Source organism: Rosa chinensis, chromosome 6 (genome assembly GCF_002994745.2).
Source record: "Rosa chinensis cultivar Old Blush chromosome 6, RchiOBHm-V2, whole genome shotgun sequence".
Lineage (NCBI taxonomy): Eukaryota > Viridiplantae > Streptophyta > Magnoliopsida > Rosales > Rosaceae > Rosa > Rosa chinensis.
In genome coordinates, this window is record NC_037093.1 from 36,333,203 (window position 1) to 36,353,148 (window position 19,946).

The 19,946-nt window shown below is 36.3% G+C and overlaps 1 pseudogene; it reads right to left on the reverse strand.

The window, feature by feature from the left end:
• Positions 1-1,813: 1,813 nt before the first annotated feature.
• On the reverse strand, positions 1,814-5,885 carry LOC112170390 (annotated as a pseudogene).
• Positions 5,886-19,946: the final 14,061 nt, after the last annotated feature.

Genomic DNA, 19,946 nt, shown 5'->3' on the forward strand with positions numbered 1-19,946 from the left:
CTCAAAATCGAAGTTTAAACATTCTACTTTCAACAAAAGTTTCTACAAGAACATTGTCCTGACTGATCAAAACAAACAGTAATTGACTGACGAAGAGAATCGTTCTGACAAGTTTCCAACAAAATGTTATGTTCCATATTTACTAGAGTATCGACATATATATATATATATATATATATATATATATTTTAAACGGGGTTTGAAACCCAGTCATGCTAGGATGCTCAGCCCCACGCTCATATTATTATTATAGTTAGTTTGCTGCATCAGGGGGGATGTAATACCTGAACCCCGAGCAAGCATAGTTGCATTACAAATATCCACATAGAGAAATATCCTGCAAGAAAGCAGGAACCTCATCTAAACAAAGATCTACTACATGATCGAGACTAGTAAAGTGAGCCAACCTACGCGCTAGACTATTTGCTTCACGAAAAACATGTTGAATTGTAATCCAATCAAAGGATTGTAGGTAATCTTTACAATCATCCACAATTCGACTAACCTCAGAGTTATCTTGTGTCTGTTGAGTGAGGACCGTCACTAAAATTGCGCAATCACTTTTGAGGGCGAGCTCCTTCCAACCTTGATGTATTACGATAAGTAACCCTGCTCTGCAGGCTTCCACTTCAGCATGAAATTCCGAGCTCAGATCGGCAAAAAAATTAGCTTCTCGAAAAATATGTTTAAGTAGTGATATGTCCCATTACAATCTTGATGCTGAAGACGACCATAGTTTTTCCAGTAATGTTGTTAATAAGGAGCTTTGAATCTCCCTTGATAAGAAATTGAGTATATTGCCGAGGAGAGATACATCGCAAACTATACCGAAGAGCCATTACTTGATCAAAACGGGAATATAAGCCAACTTTTTTAGATCTTGCCATTGTGATCAAGAACAACAAAACCAGACGCTGTATAGCCATATTCTATGGTGTTGCCACAATTGCGTCAATCCTTTCTATATCAATGTTATGGAGCCTCCAAGCCCCATCATTACTGATGATTCAATACAAATATCGCAGATTAATACAAGAAAACAAATTCTATAATCTACAGAGGCAGCACCCCAAGGTATTGATCTCATAAAGTAACTGAGTATACAATAAAAAATGAAAAACGAATAGATAACCAATATAAACAATTTCTTTGGATCAAGGTCATGGTTTTAGACCGAAGCCATTCTACTGACGAATTCAAGAATACAATGATAAATAGATGAGCAGAAAGCCCAATTTTGGCAACCATCTTGCATTTATATGATCCCTGTCTGAATGCTTCGAAGTGCTAGAAAAATGTAATTTTCCTCACAAAGCTAGTCATATCTTTAACAAAGAGCACTAGAACACAGATAAAACACCTGATTACAAAAGAATAACAATATGTAAGTACAGTAGGAAGAGACCCATCACAAGGTAACAGTTGAGAGGAAAACAACTTTTAGGTCCAAAACATCAGGCGTGTTAGTTACCCTACAAACTATTATCAGGCAGCATAGTTGTTGACAGTCAGTTTTACAAGAAATCCCTTTTCTAATCTCAATTCGCATGCGAGTGTTTTGAAGTTTTCATAATGCCGGAGGGGGATAGTGTTTGATTGAGAGTAGCGCAAAACACTTAAATCTGTGCATCCTCTTGAACCAACCTTGACCCTCATTAATCGTTGTTTTGGGGGTTTGGGGTGTATGTCCTCTCCATTCTATGATGATGGCTATAACAAACCATTTATTGACAAGAATGGGCAACCCAAGAATAACTAACAATTACATAATATCGTTTACCAGACTTCTTACCATCGAAGTAGCATCAGTCTTCTAATCACGTTAGGGTGAGAGATCAATGTTAAAGCGTTGCTTCCCCTTGCTTACCCTCTTTAAGAAATAACACAGATCAGAGTATTGAGTCAATATCTTGCATCAAAATGAGTACCATCTGTAACTGCTCATATTATGGATGGGTAAAGAGACTTGCAGAAATTGCAATAAGCTCTACCAGTAGTTCCTCCAAATGGCGCAACGGCTACAACCAAGTATACAAAATGTAATTGAACCAGATTAACTTCATATTTTAGTTTTTAGTTTTTAATTTTTCTTTATTTTTAATTTTTTCTAATCTTAGCTCAATCATCCCAGAACAGGAATCAACTTCCGAACAACAAGCACAGGAACATGAACAAGCATGACTCACCCATTGGGTTGGACCATCAACTGGCTCATTAGAAGGATCATCATGTACCTAAGTGGTAAGTAGCCAATGGAAAATCTTAGAAACACAAACGTCTGTATGCACATTTGTATGTATGAACCAATTCAAAACATAGCTTCAGATGGTCAAATACTATGAAAAGCTAAATTTAAATTCATATAGTCCACTTCTAGATTTGTGCGAATTTATAGACAAAAAGATGATTCATTAACAATTCTCTACCCAAGTGAACTAGAATGAATTCAAGTTATGTTCTTCATTCAGCATCAAGAATCATAATACCTAGAGAATAAGAAACATGAATGTTGGCTTCAGCTGATTACTATACCTCCATGAAAATTGCATCCATTGCATCCACCCCAACAGCAACTGTTGTCCTTGCAATACATGGTATCAATTCACGAAGACCACCACTGGCAACACCTCAGTCATCCAACTACATGAGGATGTAGAGTTCAGCTATTTGTTATGAGAAACAAAAATTCAACAATAACTTGAGATTAAATTAAGTAAGCATATCCATTAACAGCAGAAATATTGCAACACTACGCATAGTAATACAGAGAAAAGGGCATTGGCAAATGTCTAAAAAAGAAGTGATCTAATCATTAACAATTATCAGTGTTATACAACTTTTTTTTTTTGAAAAGAAGACGTAGAACAAATAATACGAGGAAAAATACTGATTTGTGCCTGATATGCATTTCACTTGTTTTCCTTAAGACAAGCTGAACCAGTATTTAGTGTACATTGATATTTCAACAACATAAGACAGATGTGCTAACCCTCAAACAGTCTACTTTATAACAACATTTGCAAGCCTTTTTCTCACCTTTCTCCCAGCAGGCTGTTGCAATGCATGTGTGACATCAGCAACCTATAGTCAATCAATTACTCAGTCTCCTTTAAAGATTATAAAAGAAAAGCATGTAATAGAGTCACGATTAAAAATTTGGGATAAAAAGAATGCAAAATTTGTGCACATCGATAAAAAAACTTCAAAAGAATTATCATAGAAGAACCAATTCTGAAAAAGATTGTTGCATTAAAGGTGACCCAACTTAACTAGAAAAACTTCAAGTTACCAACCAACTTTTCTTTCCATAATGTCAGATTACAGAGGACTCAGATGTAGCAACATACAAACAACTGATTGGCCATACCACTTAGGCTAATGTAAGATATAAGAACAGAAATTTTAGAGCACCAAATGTTTGCATATTCACCAGGCATTGGTTCCTACAAATTTTCCTATGGTTACTTCTGTAACCACAAAAGCATTGTCTATTCAGCCAAACAATATGAAGCACTGTTGGGAAAAATTTTGGGCTAGAGATGGGGAAATGTGTTTCATGAATTTCCAGTATGATTCACAATAAAGTAATTTCTATTTTCACGGAATATAAACAGGAAAACTATAAGAAATACAGATAACACCACCAAAAAGTACAGGAAGGAAAAGAAAAGAAACAACTTACGACAGGACAATTAGCTTCTCTGATCCACTCCAAATTACGCAGATCAACAATTAAATCATCGATAAACCAAAGCAGAGATGTATAAGATATATGATATATGAGTATGCCACAGTATTATAAAGCCAATGTTAAATCTTAAATACTATGGATGCACAACCAATGCATGAATATCAAAAACCAAAAAGGGTTAATGCAACCAGAAAATTCTCTCTGGACATAAGCATTTGACAAGGAAAGTGGGCAAGCAGTGGAATCTTGAGGAAAGCTCAAAATGGTAGCTTAATTGGACATAATCATTGCAGCTATAAAAGAAAACAGGGATGTCTTACTATAACCAAACATAGTTCCCCTCTCACAAACCATCACATTTGGATTTCCTGCCAGTCGAATCTTCTCAGCAGAATTTACCATGACCTACAGATGTGGAAAACTTAATAATAAATACCAGATGCATATACATGCCAACATGTTTTAAATGAGATTGGTATCAGTTAGGTCAGAATTAATCACTCAAAACTAAACTAGAGAGAGACAAAGTAAATTACTCACAGAAGGAGCACAGAATTGACCCTTCTTAATATTGACAATCTTTCCAGTCTTGGCTGCTGCAACTAGAAGATCTGTCTGTCATCATAAATCACAACTGAGATATATTGGTACTAACAGATGCTATTAAGTCTTCTTCATGAAAATATCTGTTGGTAGAGGCACAGGGTTCAATATAAACTTAACCTGACGGCATAAAAATGCAGGAATCTGAATGATATCTGCAACTTTGCCAACTTCTTTGCACTAGGAAAAGAAAACAGCATTGATAAATGTGAGAAACAACTTATGATCAGTGCGAATTTTGCTTGCTGAACATGGGAATCTAAAAGATGAACAAGGATGCGAGCTCACCTGTATAGATTCGTGTACATCTGTAACTATAGGGAGGTCATAAGCTATTTTAACCTTCTCAAGGATCTGAAAGTAAAAGGGTAAAATCAAGAGAAACGATCACACCAGAAAAACAAAATAATAAATGATCTCTGTAGATAATTAAATGTATCCAGTTACTGTAACAAGAGAAAATCTACTTCAGAAAAATTTGGCCATGATTTTTGTATGTCTTGGCAGTATTGCAGCTGAGCTATTACAAGGTCAAATGTATCACTAAATGTTAGGAGAGAACTTTAAAGGGCAAGAACACATGAACAAACCATGATGGGAAACTGATCATGGAAACTGAATTCGGAGCCTAAAAATCCAAATGTAGCTAATAATCTATCTGAATTTACTGATATCTAGCATATTCTCTATGTTTATTTGCATAGAAAATAATGCTAGTTGTATCTTAAAATGAATGACAACAAACGCTGCCTAGCAGTTTATCACCTTTAACCCTTCAGCCATGCCAGGGCCGCGGAATGATTTTGAGGATGTACGGTTAGCTTTGTCAAAGCTTGACTTGAACACCAGTGGCAATCCAACTCTTTTAACATTGGAAAACAGATTGTCTATCTTAGCAAAAACCATCAATATAGATTATGAACAAACTCTAATCTTAGCACATAGAAGATACATAGTAATCTCTTTACTTTTCTTACTTTTCTCAATATAAACAAATTGGAGAGGACAGACCCTTAGAATAATTGGCTGAGTTTGACCTTCTCCTTGCTCTTAAAACTAAGATTATAAAGAACACTCTAACTGAAAATGCAACTGGTATGAAACCAGATAAAACAAATAAGAGAGACATGACCTTCTACTCCATAGAACCAATATATTGAAACCTATTTTCTTTAACCGCATCATCTTTTACACCAAAATAAAAATAAACCAAACTCATTTTCTTGAGCTAGTGTCTTAAAGTTCCAAAAAAAAAAATGCATAAGTTCCAAAGAAAAGAAGCATACTTTGTCGCAATAGTCTTTATGTGCTTGGCCATCCGGAAAATGTGCTCCTCGGATTCAATCACATTCGGACCCGCTAATAAGAAAAACGGTTCTACTGTCTGTTGAGATAAAAAAAAAAAGAGATCAAAAAAAAAAATCAATCAGTTAACTACCCATTAAACTTATAAACCACCCAAAACACTTTGAGCTAAAAATTTAAACCACTGAAACAGCGAGTTTTTAAAATTTTCTACCTTGAGCTGATTGTATAACAAAGCTGATGATTCCATATCTACCACTGAGCTGAAACACAAGTGAAGCTCAATATGAGCATACCAAGTAAATCATGATCAAATGTATGATTAGAGATATTGGGTAAGACTTTATAATTCCATGTTTTGTTGCAGATTCTGATAGTTAATATTACGCAGGCATTGTGTAAAACTGAATGAGCAAATATAAATAATCCAAGGATCAAATGACAAAACCTAAACACACACATGAATCAATATGAACACGAACTAGTGCTACATGGTTTGAGCATAATACCTGATTCTTGAATTGAAGACATCTTGAGTTGTTTCTTGAATGATCACGTACAATTACTCAGGTCAAGGCCTTCTGCTCTTCTCTAATCTCAAGCTCCTTCAATGGGGCAGGACTTATGCTTATTGTTGTAGAGAGAACAGGGACCTCAAGCACTTAATTTATATCAAATGATTAACCCTAAGAGTCCTCCCATAACAGTATCTCTTAAGGATCAAGTCATCCTAATAAGTGTCCTAATGTATCACTGATTTGCAGATTTCCTTGTAATCTAAGTAATGAATCCCTAACCAATAAAGCTTGATATTTAGCTTATTTGGTCTCTAGGTATAGTACTCCTCTTATATCTCCTATTAATTAGAATATCGTTTTATCTAGGACAGTTTACTTGATCATAGATAATGATGAGTCACTTCAAGTTCTAACAATCTCCCACTTGAACCATCATAGTCTATGCACTGTACTGAACCAAAACTTATTCCAACAATAGCTAAAGTGTGCACTGAGATACAAGTGTACTTAGATTCATTCAATTCAGTCAAAACACAGCATCCAATATTGAATCCAGAAATAAGCAAGTTCAAAAGAGCAAGCTTGTTCAAGACCACAAGTAAAAGCTACTGCATTTCACATGAACTATTTTAACTTCCTGATATGATACAATCAAGCAACAAAATATATCATTCTGCAGACATTGCTTGACAACAGTCCAAACTTAAACATTTTGATTATCAAAACATAATGCAAACATATTTAACCAAACACCAATGGATTGCAGTTTGCTTCCAGACTGAATATATGCATATACCAATCCACCAGATCAAAGAACTGGTAAAATAACAGCAATCTCAATATTCAAAACAAAAGAATGAACAAATAAGCTGTAAACATCACTTGAATAATACCACAATTTTATTAATTCCAAAAAATACAATACAATCAATTTCTGTAACATAACTAAACACAGAAATTTAAAACAATTTTTTTTTCTCAAAACATTTTGCTCCCACTGAACTCAAGCATCACTCAGGCTTGACAAAATCCCCATGTTCTTAGAATGTTCTTTAAAAACTGCAACTGATAAGGCTTTTGTAAATGGATCTGCTAGCTGATCTTCAGTCTTGATTCCAGAAACCTCAACTTCTCCATCTTTCACTCTCTTCCTGATGCTATAAAATTTTAAGTCTATATGCTTGGAATTATTTGACCTCTTGCTATTCTTACTGAAAAATACTGCAGCTTCATTATCACAGAATACCTTCAATTTCCCATCAACAAGTTCACTCAACACTTTAGTCTCTAAAATAAAATTTCTGATCCATAGTACTTCACATACACATTCATATATAGCAATCATCTCTGCCTGCATTATGGAAGTAGCTATTAAAGACTGTTTCATTGTCTTCCAAGCTACTGCTCCACCTGCAAGCATGTACACATAACCACAAGTGGACTTCATAGATGCAGGATAGTTTCCAGCAAAATCAAAATCTGTAAAGCCATCTAGTTCTAGTCTATTCACACGTTTATACACCAGCATATGATTTTTGGTTCTTTGCAGATACCTCAAAACTTTCTTGCCAGCTGTCCAATGTTCATGTCCAGGATTTGACTGAAATCTGGACAACATTCCAACTGAAAATGACAGGTCTGGCCTTGTACAGACTTGTGCATACATTAGACTCCCTACTAGCCTGGCATATGGTATCGACTCCATTTCAGTTTTCTCAATATCAGTTTTAGGACACTGATTCTTTGTTAGCTTATCTCCCTTAGACATTGGAACTTCACCATTAGCACAGGTTTCCATTCCAAATCTTTTAAGGATTTTTGAAATGTAATTTTGTTGAGACAATCCCAACAGTCCCTGCTTCCTATCTCTCTTAATCTCAATTTCTAGTACATATGATGCTTCTCCTAGATCTTTCATGTCAAAGTTCTTTGACAAGAAAACTTTAGTGTCTTTTAGCAATTTAACATTGCTGCTAGCAAGGAGAATATAATCTACATACAGGATAAGAAAGATAAAATTATTTCCAACTACTCTGAGATAAACACATTCATCAACAAGATTTTCTGTAAAACCAAAAGATGAAATTACTGAGTCAAATTTCTTATACCACTGCCTACTAGCTTGTTTGAGTCCATAAATAGATTTCTTAAGTTTACAGACCATGCTTTCTTTTCCTGGTTCAATAAAACCTTCAGGCTGTGCCATGAAGATCTCCTCCTCCAGCTTCCCATTTAAGAAAGTCGTTTTTACATCCATTTGATGTAATTCCATATCATAATGAGCTACTAGAGCCATTATGATTCTAAAGGAATCTTTAGTTGAAACAGGTGAGAAGGTTTATGTAAAATCTATTCCTTCCTTTTGTGTAAAACCCTTAGCAACTAGTCTAGCTTTACGTCTCTCTATGTTACCTCCTGCATCTTTTTTGGTTTTAAAAACCCACTTGCAGCCAATAGGTTTATGATTTTCTTTTGGCCTCACGAGTTCCCACACTCCATTCTTGTACATGGAATCAAGCTCTGCAATCATAGCTTGAGTCCATGCATCAGAGTCTTCACTTCCAATTGCTTGTTTGAAAGAGGTGGGATCATTGTCATCTGACAATGTAGCTTCTACTTCATTCAAATAAACTTCATAAATGTCACCTTCACCACCATACTTTGGTTTTCTGGCCCGTTGGGATCTTTTAGGTTCCTGAACTTGATTTTGAGCTGGCTCTTGCTCAGGTTGTGGTTCAGGTTCAGGTTCAGGTTCAACTGCCGGTTCAAATCCAATTTCTGCTTCAGCCATTTCCAAATCTAAGTTTCCTGGTTCTAGGACCACATCATCTATATTTGGGACTGAAGTTTGATCTAGGTTTTCTACTGTATCCAAACTTAATGAACTTCCTTGACTGTTAGGCATAACTGCAACATTGTCCACATTCTCTGCAATTTCTTCAAAATCAGAAGACAAATCTTCAAAAATTGTATTGCAGACACTTTCACTTAAGAATTTAACTTGGTGTATCTCAAAAATTCTAGGTGAATGATGTGATGCATAGAGTCTATAACCCTTTGATTTTTCACAGTAACCTATAAAATGACAACTCACAGATTTTGGATCGAGTTTACTTAAATTTGGATTGTAAATTCTTGCCTCAGCTTTACAACCCCATACATGGCAGTGATGTAAACTAGGTTGCCTACCACACCACATTTCAAATGGTGTTTTATCCAAAGATTTGCTTGGGGACCTGTTGCAAAGATAGTTTGTAGTTTTCAAGGCTTCTCCCCAAAGCATTTTAGGCAATCTAGAAGTACACATCATACTTCTTACCATATTCAATAGAGTTCTATTTTTCCTCTCAGCTACACCATTTTGTTGGGGATTATATGATGTTGTATACTGAGCCTTTATGCCTACTTCTTGTAGATATAAAGCAAATGGACCCTTTTGTTGTCCTTGCTCAGTATATTTGCCATAAAACTCTCCCCCCTATCAAACCTCACAATTTTGATTTTCAAATCCAACTGGTGTTCAACCTCAGCTTTGAAAATTTTAAAAGCCTTAAGTGATTGTGACTTTTCTGATAACAGGTATATGTAACAATATCTGGAAAAATCATCTATAAATGTGATGAAATAAACGTTGTCACATATAGTTCTATGTCTGAATGGTCCACAAATATCCGTGTGTATCAATTCTAACAGTTTCTTGCTTCTGTTAGCATCTTTCTTTCTTAAGTTTGTCATTTTTCCTTTAAAGCACTCAATACAGTTCTCAAGATCAGTAAAATTCAATTCTGGCAGTGTTTTATTCTTAGCGAGTGTTTGCAATCTATCTTTTGAAATGTGGCCTAGTCTTCTGTGCCATAAATATGCTGATTTTTCATCATGCAAGATTCTTTTAACACCAGTAATGATGTTAATACTTGATGTGTTATTACTGTTTTCAACAAGTTTCTTGTTGAGGCAATGACCAATTCAATTTCAAATAGTCATTTATCATAACACCAGAACCAAACACTGAATAATCATTAAGCAAAAAATCAAGAGAACTCTTGAAAATTTTTATTCCACTAGAACCAATGTAAAAGTTACATCCATTCTTGACCAAAAGACTAATAGAAAGCAAATTTCTCTTAATTGAGGGAATGTAATAAACACTATCTAACACTAGAAAATTTCCTAATCCCAAATCTAATCTTAATGTCCCTACTGCCTTCACTGCAACCCTCATTCCATTTCCAACGTAGATGTTGACTTTATCACTTCTTGGCTTCCTCTTCTTTATGAATCCCTCCAATGAATTTGTAATATGTAAGGGACTGCCAGAGTCTAACCAATATGAATGAGGTTCTATGTTAACAAAATTAACTTCTAAAGAAAAAGTTTCTATATGTTTAACTGAATTAATCTTACCCTTTTTCATGAGCCATTCTTTAAATCCCAAACAATCCTTCTTCATATGTCCTACTTTCTTACAAAAGTAGCACTTGAACTTGAAAGGCTTATTGGCTTTTATTGCAGTGTTTCCCGATGGCTTGGTAATGGTCTTAGTGGCCTTAAGCTTATTCTTCTTCCACTTTTGCTTTTCTACTAGATTTATTGCAGTTGCAGGTTCCTTTTCTTTCTTCATCCTCTCTTCCTCATCAACACAAATTGAGATTAGCTCATCTGCGGTCCAGGTTCCCTTCTGAGAGTTATAACCGGTTCTAAGTCCACTGAAACTGCTAGGTAAGGAATGCAGTGCAACATGCACCACCTGGTCATCATTGACTCCCATAAGTAGCTCTCTAAGCCTAGCATTTATGTTGATAAGCTTCAATAGGTGTTCTCTAACTCCCCCAGTACCACTGTACCTAAGATCATGGAAAGACTTGGACAGTCTTGCAGCTTCTGCTTTCTCACTTTCCTTAAATTTTCTCTCTATGGCTTCCATATAATATGTGGCTAACTCCAGTTCCTCAATACTACCTCTCATGGTGTCAGACATGGTATTCCTCATAACATTTTTGGCCATCCTGTTAGCCCTATACCAAGCTCTAGCCTCCTTTCTATCCTCTGCAGTACTTCCTTCAGTTAAGGGTTCAGGTTGGTCATCAGTGAAACAAAGATCCATATTTTCATGCATCATCAAATAGTGTTCCAGAGAACTCTTCCAAGTTCTAAAATTAGTCCCATTCAGAATCAGAACATTGTTCAAATTCATGTAAAGATTTCCTAGAGAGCAAAACAAGAAAAAAAATTGTAAGTTTTTTTTTTTTGAACTCTAAACGACAGACTATGTTAAAGAATCAAAGAGATTACATTAGGTATAGAGGAGTTCCTCCAATATTGTGCGAACTGGTCCACACCAAGAAAGCAATAAACCTGTGCCTCGAGCACACCTAGCCAACTTATGAGCTAAAACATTAGCTTCCCTAACAACATGAGTAAACAAACAATTCTGAAAAGAAGATAGAGAGTGAACAATATCATCCACCAACCTACCAAACTCAGAGGTATCTTCACCCTCGGCCTGTATAGCATTGACTAATTGAAGACAATCAGTTTCAAACATGACCGGTGCCAACCCAAATCGTTCCACAACCTAGCAAGCAAGACGCCCAGCAAAAGCTTCAACCAATGCTGGGGAGAGCACTACACTCACACTAGCACAATCTCCAGCAACAATTCGACCACCGTTGTCTCGAATGACCACCCCCAAACCACCTCTGTGAGCTGCTGCATCAAAAGCTCCATCCATGTTTACTTTAAGCCAACCGGCTGGTGGAGGGCTCCATGGCCTAGGACGGCGTCCCACCCGTGGAACTTTAGCCGGCAAAGCCGTTTTCAAAGATTGAAAAAGATGCACAGTATGAAAATAAACCTGAGAGAGAGACTAGAACTTATTATTCCATACCCTCTTGTTTCTTTCTTTCCATATCGCCCACAGTAGCACCAAAAGGAGAGAAAAATCTTCACGAGATAGAGAAGAGTAGCATGACTGCAGCCAATCTACTATAGAGTTTGGGATAGAAGACGTGAGAATGTTGTGCAAAGAAGGCACCATATTTATCAAATCCCGAACAAATGGACATTCCAAAGTAACATGTAAAATGGACTCGTCTTCCGCATTACAAAAGAAACAGCCTCCCAACAAAGGAACCCTCCGACCACGAAGCTGCGATAGAGTAGGTAGGATAGATTGACATACCTTCCATATATGCACTTTGACCTTGCCAGGCACCTTGGCTGCCCAGATACATTTCCAAAAACTAGAAGACTCAGAGGAACTAGAGGCCTCCATCAATGAAGAATGTAGCGAATGAAAAGCCAAGTGATACGCACTCTTGGTTGTGAAACGACCTTTAGAGTCATAGTGCCAAATTATAAAAAAAATTTAAAAAAATTGTAAGTTTTTAGTTTCAAAATAAAACTGAAAATCTTGACATAAACCATTCTGCACATTCAGTGTTATTTCTTAAGCAGTTCATAAAACACATAGTAGAACAATGTCAGAGATCAAAAGCAATTAAACACCCCAAAACACTGAAGGCAATACCAAGCAACACTTTTATAGCAGAGGACAAGATATTCTAAAGTTTCTTGATCATTGGACCACAATAAGTGAGTTCAAGTTATATTAAAGACAGTCATCATCTTAGTGACAAAAGAAAAGTCTTTAAAATCCATATATGAACTCAAAAATATGTACAATGCTGTTTTACAATTTAAATTATAGAATTCAAAACTTCTTTGGAAGACACAATGTATATGATTTAAAGGGCAAAACACAACCTGGTCATTCTTAAACTTAATGAGTTCCTTGTAAATATTAATACAAAATTGCTTTGTGCAACATGTACCTACTAATATTTACTGAAAAAACACAGACCATTTTGAGGTTTCAAAACATATTTCAATCCAAAATAATTTTGGTCACTATATTGATATGCAATTTTCTTAAGGAATGCATTACACACACAGGGAGATCTTAATTCTAATCATACACGTCATATTTCAATTGCAGATATAGAACCCTCACAGCATGTTTAAAACACAATCTTCAATACATGTTCATAGATATGCAAGCACTCGATTCAAAATTCACTCAATCACAGAACAACCATAGTATGTAAATTTCATCCGGTCACCATCTACTCTAGCCTAGGTGCACGCCGGGAATGCTTCTAGTGTTCTTGTGCTTCAACATAGATCAAAATATACTTTGAATCGAAATAAAAATTCCAGAAAAGCCTAACCTTGAATCCTTACAATTTGCTGCATAATTGTTAGCGGAAGCATGAAATTTAGGCAATAAAGAAACACATAATTCATTTGCCATCTTAATTCTCAGCATGTGGAGTTTGAATTCCAAAAGATGTATTCATCTTCTGCACTTCCGAACCCACAGCCAAGAACCCTAAAACCCCAAATTTTGATTTTACCGTTATGAAACAACGATCGAATCCTGTAGTGAGTAACTGAATGGGAATTTGGGCCTGGATCAGTGCTGCTGCGGGTTTGGCCCCAAAATCCCCTTTTTTTTTTTGGGATGTGACCAGTTACCCATTTTTAGCCCAATATTTGCCCAACCACTCTACCTTCATCTGTTTGTGCCCACTTACCCAATTAGACAGTGTCAAGACTCATCTAGGCTCCGAAAAAAATGTTATTACGGTAGTGTCACTACACTAAAACCGCACGACTCGTCAGTTACCCATCTCGATCAAACGTCAAACCGATTCAAATCTCTTCCTCCCTCCATACCCGATTCTCTCTCTCTCTGCCTCACTCCCTCTTCCTCTCTTTCTCTCTGTCACCTGGATTCTCACTGTTATACGGCGACGACTCTTCAAGGTCCAGCAGTTGACTTTCTAGTTTTCGGCTTGGAAGATATCGAAACAGGTAAAAACTCAATTCCGACTCCGTTTTCAGGTTTTTTCATGTTTTCTGAGGAAGCTAGTATAATTTCTTCTGTTTAAAGTAGTTTGAAGTTTCATTTTGGTGACATATCTGTGAAATTTCTCGAACGACTTTGCATATATGTGAAATCGGTGAAATATAGGGTTTCTAGCTACATAATTGAGAAAATCTGATACGAACGTTGTTTGTCGATTCTAAACAGTTATTTTAGATAAAATGAGGTTTGATTGAAAGCCTATTGTGGAGTAGACCAAAAAGTAGTTACATTAGTGCCCCCAGTAGACTTCGTGTTGGGGGACAATGATCACTGCTTTATTCATTGGCGGAATGTAATCTGCTATTCCAAATTAAATTTAGTGTAAAATTGCAGTAGTCGATTATTGAATCAAATTGTGTTGTTTATGTCAGTTTAGTGGGGGGCAGTAGATAGTTTATTGACCATCATATTGTGGGATTTTGGACATTAATTGTTGTTTTGAGTGTGAATAACTTCTATAAACTGTGAAACATAGGATGCGGTGTAATGTTTGATGCAAAATTGTGAGGTTTGTGACAGTCTAGTGGGGGGCAGTAGACATATTGTTGACCCTCATATTGTGGGTTTTTATACATTAACTGTTATTTAGAGGTGAATAACTTGTATAGTCCATGAAACATAGGAAGCGGTGTAAAGATTGATGGTCTACTAGGGGGCAGTAGACACATTAGTGCCACCTAATAATGTCTTTCTTAGGAGACAGTCATTATCTCTTGTTGATTATAAAATGATCATTTTGGTTTTCTTTGTGATATAGTGCAATACACTGTGAATCCTTGAAACTGGTCCTAGTTTTGATGGTTTAGTGGGGGTAGTAGACACATTACTGCCCCTCAATAATGTCTTCATACGGAGTCAGAACCCTTCTCTTAGCTGTTTTAGAATGATCATTGTGGTTTTGTTTTTGGTGTAGAATGGGTAGACCAAAATTCACCTTGATGAGTGACTCAGAAGAAGATGACCGAAGTTCATAGAGTTCAGATAACTGTACTGAGACCACGTTTAACCAACCACTGCAAAAAAAAAATTGTCGAAATTAGAAAGAGGAAGTGACAACAGGCAGCACAGATATCTGATGAAGAATTTGCTGAAGAAGAAGTCAATGAAGATGAATCAGATTCAGAAGGTGAACAGACAACAAAGAGGTTTGTAATCAAAACAAGACAACAACCAAAAAGGAAACCAGTTCAAGAGGAAGTGGATTCAGAAGAAGAAAAACCAAAGAGGAAGAAAGCCAAGAAGCAAAAGAAAAGGGCAGTGAAAAAAGAGCAGATAAAAGAGACCCAGAAAGCAAAGATTGAGTGGAAGCAACAGAAGTGCACGCTCAGTGCATTCTGGAGGATGGTCAACGCACACAAAGATAGAATACCAGACAAAACAAAAGAGATTTTGATGGGTACCAACTTTGGTGAAATGATGGAACCGTTCTGGTAGGACAAGATAACCGAGATCCAGCTGCACAAACATGAAGCGGATCTAGAGATACTCATGAGGCACTTCGACCACACCGACAACAAGTAGAAGTTTAGGGATGTTGTTATGGAAACAACGGAGGAGGATGTCACGGCTTTATTTCACCTCCCGGCTGAAGGAGAAGTGTTCAATGTGAACAGGAGCGTGGTAAGGGAAGAGATGGAAGACTCTCCAATATTTGGCAGCCCTTTAAAGACGCAGGCTGTCCTCAGAACAAAGGTGGAATCGACACTGGTAACTGAGTTGACAAAGCCGGCAGAAGAGAAAGATGCCAGGAAGATAGTCGTGCTAATGATCACATATCTATTCAGCACATTCTTCTTCACCCGAACCGGTGCTCAGATCACATGGGATATGGTCGCCGTATATGAACGGATTGAGACCATAAACATGTACAACTAGCCAAGATTAATTCTGAACTTCTTGATGGAAGGGTTACAAAAGTATAGGAGGAACAGTCCATCTGTTTTGAATGGATGCCTTCTTCTCATTTATTACTGGTTCCTTGAGAAGACCAAGGCAAAGACATGGATTCCTTGAAAGCAGAATGAGACTCCACGATTCATCCGATGGTCAATAAAGGAAATATTTAGCCTGGAGCAGCTGTACATGAACGAGAACTTAGCCGTGGTAAGCAAATTACAAAAACATTATATATATCTTATTTTCAATGTTTACTACACATTACTTACTTGTTAAATGTAACAGGATCTGATAAAAGCTGGACCATGGCCTGCAAAAATTAAACTGGAAGACCTCGAGCTGGGTGATGAGGTGCAGGACACACCAAGCTTTGACAACTGGGTGAGTGGCACAACTGAGCTTGTCTGCTGCCAGTTATTGCAGTAGTCGATTATTGAATCAAATTGTGTTGTTTATGTCAGTTTAGTGGGGAGTAGTAGACAGTTTATTGACCATCATATTGTGGGATTTTGGACATTAATTGTTGTTTTGAGTGTGAATAACTTGTATAAACTGTGAAACATAGGATGCGATGTAATGTTTGATGCAAATTGTGAGGTTTGTGGCAGTCTAGTGGGGGGCAGTAGACATATTATTGACCCTCATACTGTGGGTTTTTATACATATATTAACTGTTATTTAGAGTGTGAATAACTTGTATAGTCCGTGAAACATAGGAAGCGGTGTAAAGATTGATGGTCTACTGGGGGGCAGTAGACACATTAGTGCCACCCAATAATGTCTTTCTTAGGAGACAGTCATCATCTCTTGTTGATTATAAATGATCATTTTGGTTTTCTTTGTGATATAGTGCAATACACTGTGAATCCTTAAAACTGGTCCTAGTTTTGATGGTTTAGTGGGGGGCAGTAGACACATTGCTGCCCCTCAATAATGTCTTCATACGGAGTCAGAACCCTTCTCTTATTGACAACTGGGTGAGTGGCACAACTGAGCTTGTCTGCTGCCACCCAATATTAAATTTACTTGTCTCACCCATTTCTTTTTAGAAATATCCTTATATGACATATCTTTTTTTAAATAATAAAAAATTATATATAAGTTATTGATAAAAGATAACTTAACAAATACATGCTTTAAAAATTGAATTAAACATATAAGGACTAAATCTTACAAATAAAGACAGTTTGCTCTCCACTTGCCACATGTCATGAGTTAATTTACTTTTTTACCTTTAACTATTTTTTTTTACTACTAATTCATTTGTAAGGATTAAATCTTACAAATAAGGACAATCTGGCCTCCACTTGTCACATGTCATGAGTTAATTTATTTTTTTACCCTTAACTACTTCTTTTGACTTTTAATCCCTTTATGTTACTTTTTTTTTCCTGAGAATAATCTCTTTATGTTACTTTGTTGTCATGTGTCAATAAAACATTTACAATTCTAACCTTTATGCATGGATAACTAAATCTTAATTATTTTCTTTAATCCAAACTCTTTTTGGTTCAAATCCTGCAGCTTGCTACTGCACTTGTACTCGTATCCTGCTACTGCACCCGTCATCGCCTAATCCTGCTACTGCACTCGTCCAATCCTGCTACTGCACTCGCTGCAGTCATGCTCATCCAGTTCTGCTACTGCCCTTGTACTTGTGTTCTACTACTGCACTCGCCCAATCTTGCTACTGCACTCATACTCATCCTTGGTTCAGTAGCAGCTTCATTTGCAGTAGCAGTAGCAGGAGCAGTTGAAAGTGTCCTCGATTCAGTAGCAGTTTCATTTGCAGTAGCAGTAGCAGGAGCAGCTGAAACAGGTCATCGATTTAGTAGCAGCTTCATTTACCGTAGCAGTAGTAATAGTAGGAGCAGGAGCAATTAGATCTGTCAAATATAAGACTACACCATTTGGATGCAATATAAGACTTTGCAGCGTGTGATGGATGCAATATAAGACTACATCATTTGGACCGGAATCATCTTTGAAATGAGACAAGTTAAGCATATGGTTTCTACTTCTACTATAATTCATGATTTCTTCATGAAAGGTGGGGTCCACTTCCCTCAAAGCACGATGAAGAACAATTAGAGTTTTCTAAACACACCAACCAATAATCAATTATAGTCGAATTTCAACGAAAACCAAGGACCAAAATATCAAGTTTCGAGGAAATTTCGATGGTCCGGGAAACGAAAATTTCGACGGAAATATCGTGGATATATCAATTTCGGTAAATAATCAAGAAAAATGATGGAAATTTGAAGAAAAACATGGAAATTTTAAGTAAAACTTTTAGATATGTTTATTTAATCAATTGTCTACTATATATGAAAAGAAAATCTTAATAAACATTGTTATATAGTAATTCATAATAATTTAAGATGAAACGGTAAATGCTGAATCGCCTACAACTCTGAAAATTTTAGAAATAAACATCTTTTGTTTTTTTTGATGGCCGGAAACCCAATGGGAGGCTAGGCCATTACATATTATATACATTCTTTGTACATATCATACATCACACCTTGAATTGCATAAGTAACTTAATTAGAATCACGTAGAAGACTTATGAGGTACAAAATTCAAAATGTAATTGATTGTTCTATGTTAGTTATTGATTGAACATTTACCTAAGTTTTCAGATTCGTAGGCAAAATGAATATGTATTAGAATGTTGCAGCAGAGTTGGCTAAGGCTCTTGCTCAAAAAGCAATGAAGTGACCAAGGTTTGAGCCTTGGTGACTTTGTTGATTTTTTTATTGGAATTTTTGGCCAACTATATGTCAGTCACATGATGTTGATGTTGCATGTGACTGATGTGAGAAAGGGTGGTAGAGTGGTGGTGACTGATGTGAGAAAGGGTGGGAAGAGTAGGAAGGTTCCGGAAATTACCCAAAATTTCGAAAAATATCTCAATTTCTCGATATTTCTGGAAGTTTCAGGAAATTTCTAAAATATCCGTTGAAAAATACTTGGATGGTCACGGAAATTACCCAAAATTTCGCAAAATATCATCAATTTCTCGATATTTCCGGAAATTTCGGAAAATTTCCAAAATATCCGTCGAAATATACTTGGATGGTCACGGAAATATCGACACCCCAGAAAAAAGAAAATTTCGACGAAATATCGCCGAAACTTTCGATTTTTTAGTCAAGCATATCATATTGTAAGATGGTATAACAGAAGAACTGATCACTAAAACTCTGATTGATGAGCATTTGAGCCAGTGAATGCTCATCATATACATTGAATATTTCCCACCATGGACAGCAAACCTTGAAAATCAAATCTATAGTGTCTTCTTCTATTTTTCATTTCTTTTCACTTATTAAGTTTGGGTAATAATAACGATCAAGATGAAGATTAAGTACAAAATGCACTTACTGCCCAATTATGTGTCTTCGCTGACCTCCTAGCAAAACCATGGATGCAATATGCAACATCAGCCTGAGGTCTTGTTGCAGAAACAACAGAGAATATAGCTTCAAAAAGAAGAAAAAAAAAACAAGAGATAGACTCTACATCAGTTCAGATTCACCAACTCTTTCTTCTAGTCACAGATCACAAGTACTACAATATGCAGACATCTTAATAGACAACCTACCTCTGATGTGGGAAATTCGGCCGTCGGATTTCTATCGTTTTCGTTGTGGAATATGTAAATCGAGGAATTGGTGTTATGGGTATGATTTGGGTTGAATCCGAGAAGTAGTGGAGATAGGGATTTTCGGGTTTCGTTTAGGTTCGTAATTATTTATTCGAATTGTCGTTTATGGAAGTGTACTTGTGTACAGGACGATATATCGAGCTACTGCTTGACGAAGGAACTCGTTTGCGTGGTCACCAACTAGTACAGTGAGTGGACTTTTGTTTTAAATAATGATGCATGCATTTATTTTGAAATTATTGATTTATTTAATTATCATTTTCATTTATGATTTATGTTGATTTTTGACAAATTATATTCCGAGGTGATTTCCGGAATTATACTATTTAA